The sequence below is a fragment of the Phoenix dactylifera genome, unplaced genomic scaffold, assembly GCF_009389715.1.
Source record: "Phoenix dactylifera cultivar Barhee BC4 unplaced genomic scaffold, palm_55x_up_171113_PBpolish2nd_filt_p 000120F, whole genome shotgun sequence".
Classification (NCBI taxonomy): Eukaryota; Viridiplantae; Streptophyta; class Magnoliopsida; order Arecales; family Arecaceae; genus Phoenix; species Phoenix dactylifera.
The window spans coordinates 1,127,406-1,139,826 of NW_024067688.1; positions in this window are offsets into that span (position 1 = coordinate 1,127,406).

Here is a 12,421-nt window from a genome sequence, read left to right on the forward strand (position 1 = left end):
ATGTCTTTGATTAGACCAAGATGGAACTTGATTTAGGCTCAGAGGTGTAGCCCGAGTCATTTGAGTAATCAAATTGAAATTGATTAACCAGTCGGTGTCTAAGGTAAGTTTGGCAGTTTTGACCGGTGGTTTTTAATTGGGAGCTACTCGCACTGATTCGTCTTTGTCGAGTTAATGGCATATCCCTTCCACCGATCTCACTTACCTGGCCGACATGGTTAATCACATTTTGATTGGATCACTTAATGATTCAAGTTAGCCCATGCCTATAAGGAAAATCAGTTTGACTAATTTAGGTACCTCCTTAACCGGTTTGAGTCTAATCTGATTTGGTGAAGTTAGTGGAAGAAATTAGACTAACCGGATCTTCTCATCTATCTTAATTATGAAATCCTCTAAAATTATTAGGTCCTTAAAATAAAATGGTTATGGGGATAACTAGGTCATAGCCTCCCATTAAGTTGGGTGATAATGGGTCCAATATTTTGATAATTATTGGAGGCGCCACACGCCTGGTACTTATCAAGCATTGAAATTGTCATTCAATATATGATGAGTTAAGTGTACCTTCAATAGGCGGTCAGGTGAGCCGAGCCACACTCGGGCTTGGTTGTCTATTAGTTGATTAGACTTAACCCTATCATTTAATGGTTGGACCTGACTAGGATATTCGGTGGAGGCGCTACACGCCTGCCGAAGAACCTAGGGCAAAATTATCACTAGAAGTTGCTTGGTGAAGCAACTAGTTTAGAACCTGCCAATAGGTGCATATGGGTTAGCCGAGCTACACTCGGGCCTATATGCGATCTATTGGATTCTAGTGCCCACTAAAGAATTAAGAGTAATTTTTCGAATTGGAGGTAGAGGCTACCAATTTGTATAAAATAGTAGGAGTACCTTTAGACTAAAGTCCAAGTTTAATGTGTTTAGTCAATTCATATACTAATAGCCAAATTTTCTTTTATAGAGAAATAGCTACAAGTTTGTCACTTCGCTCATTATTAGATAATGACAAGTTGACTGGTCCCAACTTCAATAATTGGTATAGGAAACTGAATGGATCCTTTATGTGATAACAGATCCGGCACCTAAGCAGCCCGCTGCTAATGCACGGGGTACGGTCAGAGATACTTATTAGAAGTGGCTCAGTGATCGTATCACTGTCCGTTGCATTATGCTCGCTGCAATGAATGATGAGTTTAGTAGGCATTTTGAGGATGCGCAGCCGGAAGACATCATTCAAGTGTTGAATGATTCATTCGGTGTTTCCGACGACGTTGAGAGGCACAAAACCAGTTGTGCCATCTTCAACGCCCGAATGAAAGATAGAACCTCGGTAACTGATCATGTATTGTACATGATTGAGTTGATTGAGCATCTAATCTCTCTTGGCTTTTCCCTTCATGATCAATTGGGGAAGGATGCTATACTGAATTCTCTTCCTAGTTCGTACTGCCCATTTCTCACCAACTTTCGTATGACGAAACTGGTAGTAAATTATCACCAATTGTTGGGTTTACTACAAACTTTTGAGAAGGATCACCAACTCCTAAAAGGGTCGGTGAATTTAGTGGAAGGTTCGTCCAGGGGTCGTGGTACCTTTAAGAAAGGAAAGAAGAAAAATAAGAATCAAAAGAAAAAGGTGCAACGTGCTAAGCCAAGTCAGACCAAAAAGATTAAGGCTGACCACAATCTGGCAGAATGCTTCTATTGTAAGAAGCAGAGGCTTTAGAAGAAAAATTGTCCTCAGTATCTTGCCTCACTTGACCCGAACAGGCCAAGCAAGATAAAAGGGCAATTAGTTGCTGATCAAGGTATTTATATGATAGCACCTTGTAATTTCTCTATATGTGATAATTCGACCTGGGTATTGGATACCGGTAGTTCTTTTAATATTTGCAATTCGTTGCAGGGGCTACAAGTTAGTGAGAGGTTTGAAAAAGGAGAAAGATTCCTGAATGTCGGAGATGGAAAATCAGTTCCAGTTCTAGCTTTAGGAATTCTTAAACTTGAATTCAGCTCTTATGTAAATGTCCTTAGTGATTGTCACTATTGTCCAAGTTTTTTATTGAATATCATTTCTGTAGGCCTTTTGGCCAAAAATGGTTATGAAATATCAATAAAAAAGGATTATTGCAATATCATTTGGAATGGTGCTGCTGTAATGAATGGAACTCTGAGTAATGGCATTTACATTTTGTCACAGCCTGTTCATGTAATGTACAAGTCCAGTAAGCACCCTGGAATAGATAATGTTACGGATGTCTACCTTTGGCATCATAGGCTAGGTCATATTAACAAGAACAGGATGAATAGGTTAAGTAAAGAGGGAATCCTCGATGTTAATGATTGTGAATCATTGACAACCTGTGAATCATGCCTTCTTGGTAAAATGACCAAATCACCTTTTACCGAAAAAGGTGAATGAGCCAGTGACTTATTGACCCTTGTACATTCTGATGTATGTGGGCCAATGAGCACAAATGCTAGAGGTAGGTATTCATATTTCATTACGTTTACAGACGACCTTTCTAGGTATGGTTATGTCTATTTAATGAGACATAAATCTGAATCATTTGAAATGTTCAAATTATATCATAATGAAGTAGAAAAACAAACTGGAAAGAGTATTAAAACTCTTCGATCAGATCGAGGAGGTGAATACCTCACCAGTGAGTTTTTGACATATCTAGAAAAAAATAGGATTCTCTCTCAATGGACTCCTCCTGGTACACCACAGTATAACGGTGTATCAGAAAGGAGAAATCAAACTCTGTTAGACATGGTTCGATCCATGATGGGGTTTGCTGATCTGCCCATATCCTTTTGGGGATATGCTCTTGAGTCAGCCTGCTACATTCTAAATAAGGTTCCAAGTAAGTCTGTAAATAAAACACCACATGAGAAGTGGACTAGACGTAAACCGATGCTCTCTCACCTTAGGGTTTGGGGGTGTCCAGCGTACGTCAAACGTTTGAAGACAGACAAACTTGAACCCAAGTCTGACAGATGTTTCTTGGTTGGTTATCCTAAAGAAACTAAAGGATATTACTTCTACTTTGCTGAAGAACAAAAGTTGTTCGTAAGCAATAGAGCTGTTTTTCTGGAGAAAGAATTCCTTAGAGAAGGAACTAAAAGATCTAATATTGAGCTTAGGAAAGTTCAACATGTAGAAGACCCGATACCATCCACTGAACCAATTGAGTCAGATTTGATTAGATCAGATCCAGAACCCATCTTAGATGCACCATTAAGGCGATCAGGTAGAGTACCATGTCAGCCGGACAGATACTACGGTTTCTTGGTCCGGGACGGGGATCCTATCGAACTTGATGAAAATGATGAGGATCCGATCACATATATGGATGCAATGCAGAGGTATGACTCTGATAAATGGCTTGGAGCCATGCAATCCGAAATGGAATCCATGAAGGTCAATGATGTATGGACATTAGTTGACCCACCCGAAGGAATTAAACCCATAGGGTGTAAGTGAAAATTCAAAAGGAAACGGGGCGCAGACGGAAAGGTAGAGACCTATAAAGCCCGTCTGGTTGCCAAGGGATATCGTCAATGTTGTGGTGTTGACTATGACGAGACATTTTCTCCTGTGGCAATGGTCAGGTCCATTCGGATTGTGCTTGCGATAGCAGCACATTTAGACTATGAAATCTGGCAAATGGATGTAAAGACCGCATTTTTAAATGGAGATTTAGAAGAGGAGGTATATATGATACAACCTGAAGGTTTTGCATCTACAGATGAGTCTAAGGTGTGCAAGCTATAAAGGTCCATTTATGGATTAAAGCAAGCTTCACGGAGTTGGAATATACGTTTTGATAAGGTAATCAAAACATATGGCTTCATTAAGAATGAAGAGGAACCTTGCATTTATAAATAGGCAAATGGTTCAGTTATTATATTTCTTATTTTGTATGTGGATGACATTCTTTTAATCGGGAATAACATTCCTGCATTACAAGGAATAAAGGTATGGCTATCATCTCAATTTGCCATGAAGAATTTGGGAGAAGCATCTTACATCCTAGGGATGAAGATCTAGAGAAATAGATCTAAAAGATTGCTTGGATTATCCCAATCCACATACATTGATACTATACTGAAAAGGTTCAGTATGATTAATTCCAAGAAAGGCTATCTTCCAATGGGCCATGGAATTAACTTTTCTAAAAAGAATTGTCCGACAACCCCTCAAGAAAGAGAGAGTATGGATAGAATTCCATATGCTTCGACAGTGGGATCTATAATGTATACCATGATATGTACTAGACCAGACGTGGCATACTCACTAGGAGTAGTGAGCAGACACCAGTCTGATCTAGGTAGCAACCCCTGGAAGGTTGTAAAAACCATCCTTAAGTATTTGAGAAATACTAAAGATCAGTGGCTTGTCTACGGTGATTCTGACTTAAAACATGAGGGATACACCGATTCAAGTTTTCAGTCAGATCGAGATGATAGTAAGAGCGTGTCGGGTTATATCTTTACTCTTAAGGATGGTGCTATCTACTGGAAGAGTTCCAAGCAGCACATAGCGGCAGATTCTACAGAAAATTGATACAAAAGAAAATCTGGCTGATCCATTTACCAAAGTCCTTGATCGGTTATTTCAATTTCAAAAATAAACCACGCAATAGCACGTATCCTGTAGGATAGTGATTACGGGTGTCGGTCCACAGGAATTGAAGATAAGTTATTTTTCTTTTAAAAATAAATCACGAAGAAGAATTTGCTAACTTGATTTAACTAAATTAATCTATGAGTACGAATTGAAATTTATCAAAGTAGATGGATCTAGGGTTTGGAATCCACCGCGTAGCATTGCATTAGGGACTGTGTTCTTAACTTTTATCTTTTGGAGAGGCATGCAAAATTGGCTACAAGCCTTTTAAAATAAAAACATAAAGAGTGTTAGGAAGATCCATCTTCGGTATAGCATGAAGTGTCTACCTAAGTATGCTAATCTAGGGTGCAGCACACCTCATGTTCCTAGGCATGGATCATCTTAGACTACTTTAGCAAACATGATTAGTAACTAGCATGCTCAAAGTTTAAATATCATAAAGGAATATTTCATTGAAAATTAGAATTTAAACAAGCTCCAAAAATATTAAAAGAGTAAGAACTACAATGCCCTGATACATTACTAGGGCTTCATCCAGCCCTAGATTGGATGTTTAGCTGAGCATGGCTTCTGGATGACCTTCCATCTGCAAATGAAAGCCTTCACCTCCCATCATTCCCAAAATATCACAAAACATTCTCTTTCCTCCCCCCCTCTTTCTCTTTTTTTTTTTTATTTCTCTTCTCTCTTCTTCCACGCACGGCTTTCTCCTTCCTTTTATTCACCGAAACAGGGGGTCCCCTGTTTTCTCAACCGAGCTCCCCCTTTCTCCTCTCTTCCATCTTCCTCTTATAGATCGTTGAAAACCCAGCGGTCGATTCCCAGAGAGGAGGAGGGCGTGGTCTGCGGTCTTTGATCTCGCGGAGGCTGGATTATGGGCGCTGTTGCATGCGGCTGATGGCTGGAAATAGGCGTGATCTGTGAAGCTCGGACGCGGAAGAGTTTGGCTCACAGGCTGCTGCGGCTTCCTTGACGGTTGGCTGGAGGATCCAACGGATGCATTCCGGGTGAATTACGGGGAGATTGGATCACGGAAGAGGAGGATACGCTAGGAGATTGATGATCGCTAGCTGCACGCGGCTGATGGCGGAACACCCGAGGACGCTGGGACGAGCCGATCACGCTAAGAGCTAGGAATCCAGAGGAAGAGTCGCTACGCCATCTCTGGGATTCGGAAGCTAGTGGCTGGATCGACGATGATTGCGGAGGAGATTCGGTGTGGATGCGGGAGAGCTGAAGAAGAAGGTGGCTGGATCGGTGGCTTCGGATGCTCCGTGGATGGCTGATCACGGACGGCTAGGAAGAGAGACTGGCCGCGGGATTGACGGGAGGACGCCGTGGAAGGTGGACGGCCGCGGGATCGCCGGGAAGACGCAGTGGAAGGTGGACGGCCGAGATGCTCTGCGGGAGGAAGAAGATGAACAGTGAATGAGTTTTTTTTTCTTCTTTTCCTAACACTGTTCATATGAACAGTGTTTTCACGGAACACTGTTCATATGAACAGTGATTCCAGTAATTTTTCCCCAAATTACTGTGGATATTTTATTATTATTTTTTTAATTTTAAGATTATGAATCTTACACGAAGGTAGGTACGAAATTGGTTGGGAATTGGCTTTGGACTTGAGATGGGTCATGATCGTTGATTTGTTTGAACTTGTTCTCGAGCCTAATGTTATTTAAATTTAATTCTTGCTAAACTGCTTTAGACCGATCCCGACCAAATAAAATAAGCAAGACTAAAAACAAGATCGTGTCTTAATAAAACGGGTTAATCAAACATTTTTCCCATACAAAAATAATTAATTATAACTTTCAATCTAATCAGGACCAAAATCCATTTAATTATAACCTTAGCTTGGTTACAACTCTATCAGGTTACCAAACCGGGTCAACATAATCTCCTCCTTATATATTTTTCTGTAGTTTTCATGAAAGATCGCAACCAAGGGAGAGACAAGTTCATAGTCTGGTTTAAGAAAAGAATTATTTACTTCTTACCATATTTTAAATTTATTTCAATTATTATTCAATTTCATGGTAAAATATGTATTTATCAGTTTAAGAACATTGATAAGTGCTATGGAAAGATAACTAAATTATAAATTATTATGCACTTATCACACCCCCAAATCTATATTTTGCTAGTCCTCGAGCAAAATAAAAAAAGAAAAGCTCTAACTCACTTTCGCAGGCATCGCGATCGCATTTACCATATGCAACAAGGCTTTAAACTCCTAGGTTACCCTAGTGGACGAGTTATAGTCTCGTGAGGGTTTCCAGCGAAGATACCCACAAACTTCAATATTAAAATGAATCATTTATTGTTATGATTAATTTGTTGTTGTTTTTTTTATATATTTTTTTTAATTTATTTTTTATTTTTATTTATTTTTTTTAATTCCCCTTTTTTTAAATTCGATTGATATATCAAATTTCAAATGCATACTAGCTAAGAATTTCAAAAAAAAACTCTCTTTTTATTAAAATCTAATTTAAGATACATAAATGATGAAAATTTCAAAGCACACACGGTTTTATTTACTAAGTCAGCCCAAATTCTAGGTTAGTATGCTATCTAAGTTAAAGTTATTAAGTTTCCATTTAGGGAGTTGTAAGACTCATTTATACTGGAGTGCTCAGTGAAATCTGGACCGTACACAAGCTAAGGGTTCGGATCTCCAAAATATTGCTAATACTAGTAGTTTCCAAGGATTGGTCGAAAGGACCTGCTCACTGATTCAAAATCATCTTATCTGCAGGATTTCGAGAGTTGTGGATGTTTACTTTAGTACCTCACGGGCTTTATCTGTAATATTCCAGTTTACTCGAATTTTTACAACGACGGCTTTCACACTATTGTCTTTTTCATGGTCAATACAGAGTTTTTTTTTATTTTTATTTTTTTAATAAAAGATATATAAATTGTGCACTTTTATGCTTATGGTGATTTCTCCGTGTAACGAGCAGTCAGTCGACAACTCTCACACCAGTTGGCATAAGGTGTCGGGCATCAAGACTCCCCTACGAACTTATGCTCGGAGTCCTCATCACAAGCCCACTTGACCTTTGATAATAGGTAGCCATTTTTGATGTTCCTGACTAAATCCATTTTTATTGATGATTTTTTTTTTTTGGATTAGATAAGTATGATTCATCAGGGTCCAAGGTTGCTACTATACTATCAACATATTGTCGAGCCTAGACCTTAGAAGGGTCGGCCAGTATGTAGTGAAATTCCAAAGTATTAATTAGCTTACAACTCCCTAAGAGAGACTTAATAAAAAGAACTTAAATTTATATTACTTCCGACTAGTCATTGGGCTTTTTAGATTTTATATACCTTGTGTATTTATCATTCTCACATTCATGTATAGAAATTAGGTTTTTAAAAACAAAAACTTTTTTTTATTTAAATTTTTTTATTATTTATTTATTATTATTTTATGAAAATGAACACACATTTTTTTTTGGATGAAAATCAAGATAAATACCCCCAAACCTAAACCTAACATTGTCCTCAATGTTAAAAAAAATCTAAGAGAATTGGGTTGCCTCCCAACAAGCGCTAAGTTTATTGTCTTCAGCCAGACACAGTGAGGTAGTTTTTGCATCTCCTTCTATAAGTTCATCTATTTTGTCTATCATAAAACACTCAACTTTCCTCGCGGGTTGGTCGTCCGCATTGAACACATTTAATTTTACCTTCATGTTCCCAAATGATATTGTTACGGGGGAACTTAGCCACCATGCCCCACGTGACCAGCACGCGCGCCTAGGAAGACCACGGCTGCCCCTTGATCCAGCTATCCGACCTCGAGTCGGATATCTTCGGCTCCGCAGCCCGACCCCGAGTCGGCCGCCCCTTGATCCAGCAATCCGACCTCGGGTCGGATATCTTCGGCTCCGCAGCCCGACCCCGAGTCGGCTGCCCCTTGATCCAGCAATCCGATCTCGGGTCGGATATCTTCGGCTCCGCAGCCCGACCCCGAGTCGGCTGCCCCTTGATTCAGCAATCCGATCTCGGGTCGGATATCTTCGGCTCCGCAACCCGACCCCGAGTCGGCCGCCCCTTGATCCAGCAATCCGACCTCGGGTCGGATATCTTCGGCTCCGCAGCCCGACCCCGAGTCGGCTGCCCCTTGATCCAGCAATCCGACCTCGGGTCGGATATCTTCGGCTCCGCAGCCCGACCCCGAGTCGGCTGCCCCTTGATCCAGCAATCCGACCCCGAGTCGGCAATCTCTGACAACAACAGACTGTTCCTCTGAGGCACGCCGCGGCCCCCTGCTCCACTACTCCCTGCAACGGCCGTATCCGACGCTGTTTCACGATCCCCTGTAACAGCCGTACAAAGCGGAACTCCACTACGCCCTGCCATAGCCGTACCCAGCGCTGCCCCACGACGCCCTGTAACGGCCATGTCAGTGGCAACCCCATCGCGCCACACGATGACCAATCCCCAAAAGAACCCCCCAGCCTGGTATATATGCGGCTGGGGGGGAAGGGGGAGGGTAAGCAAGATTTTCCAGAGTATCATCTTACCTGCTACCTCTCCTTCTCCTTCGATCTTTCCTAACTTGATCGTCGGAGGGCCCCCACTTCCCCGGTGGTGGTGCGAGGCTTGCTTGCAGGTTTTCCGGCGGAAGGTGGAGCGCAACCGAAGCAATTCCAAGGGAACCCCCTTCACACCGCTGTGCCAATCGTTCTCGGTTTGAACCCCCAGCAACAGTTGGCGCTAGAGGAAGGGCCCGGATCTCAGAGCGATCGTAATGGCACGGCGAGGTGGTCGTGGAGCTTCCAATGCTTCCGGTCGCGGGGCCTCTCACGCCTCTGGCCGGAAGGCCGCTGCATCTCCAACACACTCTCAGCAACACTCCACCTCCCCACCGCCCGTTCAGACGGTCGAAGCCGCCCAGTTCGACCAACTAACCCAGCAGGTTCGCACCCTCGCGGAGGCGGTGCAGAATCTGCAGGGTGCGATTTCCCGAGCGCCGCAGCGGGCTCAGGAGCCGCCGCGGCCTGAGCATTCGCCTGTCCTCCTCAACCTGCGCTCCTTCCTCTCCCATGGGGATGAGCGCCGGCGCGAGGAGGATTCTCGAGCACGCTCCATTCTGCCGGGACCTTCCCACCGGAGCCGCGCGGGGTCCGAGAGGCGGGCCCGGGCGCGTTCCCAGACCCCCCAATCCTCGAGGAACCCGCGCTCCAGTCGGTCCCCCTCTCGCCGCTCCTTGTCTCCCACCCACCGGTCGCGCTCCCTGGACCGGCGGGTGGACGATCTCCACCGACAACTCTAGGTCCTGAAGGGCCATTCCAAAGATCCCTTCGCCGACTTAGAGATCTCCTCCCAGCCGGCGCTTGCCTCGAGGATCCTGCGGACCCCGAATCCGCCGGGGTTCAAAATGCCGGCGATCGAGCCCTATGACGGGGCGGCGGACCCACGGGATCACGTCGAGAGTTTCAGGACCCTTATGCTCCTCCATGGAGCATCAGATCCCCTTCTCTGCAAGGCTTTCCCGGCAACCCTCCGTGGCCCGGCGAGGGCATGGTTCGCCGGGCTGGAGGCTGACTCAATCCGGTCCTTCGACCAGTTCACTCGCCTCTTCGTCACTCATTTCGCCGTCAGTAGCAGGCGGCGACTGGTCTCCGACTCCCTCTTTGATGTCCGGCAAAACGAGAGAGAAAGCCTGCGGGATTATCTTACTCGCTTCAACAGGGCTACGCTGGAGGTCCGGAGCCTGAGTCAGGAGGTAGCTCTTTCAGCCCTGAAGCGTGGCTTCCGGAAGGGCAGACTCACCTTCTCCCTGGACAAACGCCTGCCGCGGAGCTTCCCAGAGCTGTGGTCCCGGGCGAACCAGTATGCGGACGCCGAGGAGGCGGCCGCCCACCGGAGCAAGGAGGCCGCCGAGATCCCTCCAAAGCTTGGGAAGAAAAGGCGGAAAGAGGCACGCCAGAGGAGGAGCCCGACGCCCTAGCGTCGGCGCAGAAGCCCGTCGCCGGCGAAGAACCACGGCGCCCCACGCCCTCGTTCTCCGCCCCGACGTTTCAATCGGTACACCCCTCTCCTGACTCCCCGGGCCAAGATCCTTATGGAGATCAAGGGGCGGGAGGACCTCCCGGCCCCGAGACAGATGCGGAAGATCCCTGGGAAGAGGCCCTCCCGGGCGTACTGTGAGTACCACCGAGACCACGGCCACGACACGGAAGACTGCTTCCAGCTTTGGGACGAGATCGAGGCTCTCATCCGCCGGGGGCGTCTCGGTCGATATGTGAGCGACCGACGTCCCCCCGCAGACCCGCGTCCGGCCGACCCGGCTCCTCCGGGGCCTCGGGAGCAGAATCGACCCGTTGCGGGCGTGATCCACACTATCACTGGGGGCTGCCCCCGACCCGTGAGGAACGCAGGGGGCTCGACGGAGGCGTCAGGGGCGGGCGTCGCAAAGAGGCAGAGGGTCGGCAACGTAATCACTTTTTGTGATGAGGATGTAAAGGGGGTTCAGACCCCCCATGATGACGCCATGGTAATCTCCCTCACCATGGCAAACTATGATGTAAGGCGTGTTCTTGTGGATAGTGGAAGCTCAGCTGATATCTTGTTTTACGAGGGCCCTTTTGTGGGACAAAACCGTGAGGGCAATCCCCCCGTCAGCGCTGGACGCGCGGGCCGGAAACGTCTCCCTCCGTCAGCGCTGGACGCGCGGACCGGAGCGCCCAAAGCGGACAATACCTCGTGGGGGACGCGGTCTCTTTCTGCTCGGCTCGGTTGGGACTAAGGCTGTTGCCGGGGTGAAAATCCCGCAACAGATGGTGCGCCAGCCTTGGCCGACCAACGAGCGGAATTCCCCGAAGCTCGGCCCTCGGATGCCAGGCTAACCCGATGATCATCCCGGGAGCAGACTAGCCTGAAGCCCCGACCGGTCGCCTCGGCTTGCGCCAGCCTTGGCCGACCAACGAGCGGAATTCCCCGAGGCTCGGCCCTCGGATGCCAGGCTAACCCGATGATCATCCCGAGAGCAGACTAGCCTGAAGCCCCGACCGGTCGCCTCGGCTTGCGCCAGCCTTGGCCGACCAACGAGCAGAATTCTCCGAGGCTCGGCCCTCGGATGCCAGGCTAACCCGATGATCATCCCGGGAGCAGACTAGCCTGAAGCCCCAACCGGTCGCCTCGGCTTGCGCCAGCCTTGGCCGACCAACGAGCGGAATTTTCCGAGGCTCGGCCCTCGGATGCCAGGCTAACCCGATGATCATCCCGGGAGCAGACTAGCCTGAAGCCCCGACCGGTCGCCTCGGCTTGCGCCAGCCTTGGCCGACCAACGAGCGGAATTCTCCGAGGCTCGGCCCTCGGATGCCAGGCTAACCCGATGATCATCCCGGGAGCAGACTAGCCTGAAGCCCCGACCGGTCGCCTCGGCTTGCGCCAGCCTTGGCCGACCAACGAGCGGAATTCCCCGAGGCTCGGCCCTCGGATGCCAGGCTAACCCGATGATCATCCCGGGAGCAGACTAGCCTGAAGCCCCGACCGGTCGCCTCGGCTTGCGCCAGCCTCGGCCGACCAGCGGAAGAATTTCCTGAGGCCCAACCCTCGGATGCCTGGTCTAGCGCCGGAAGAATTTTCTGAGGCCTAACCCTCGGATGCCTGGCCTAGCGCCGGAAGAATTTCCTGAGGCCCAACCCTCGGATGCCCGGCCTAGCGCCGGAAGAATTTCCTGAGGCCCAACCCTCGGATGCCCGGCCTAGCGCCGGAAGAATTTCTTGAGGCCCAACCCTCGGATGCCCG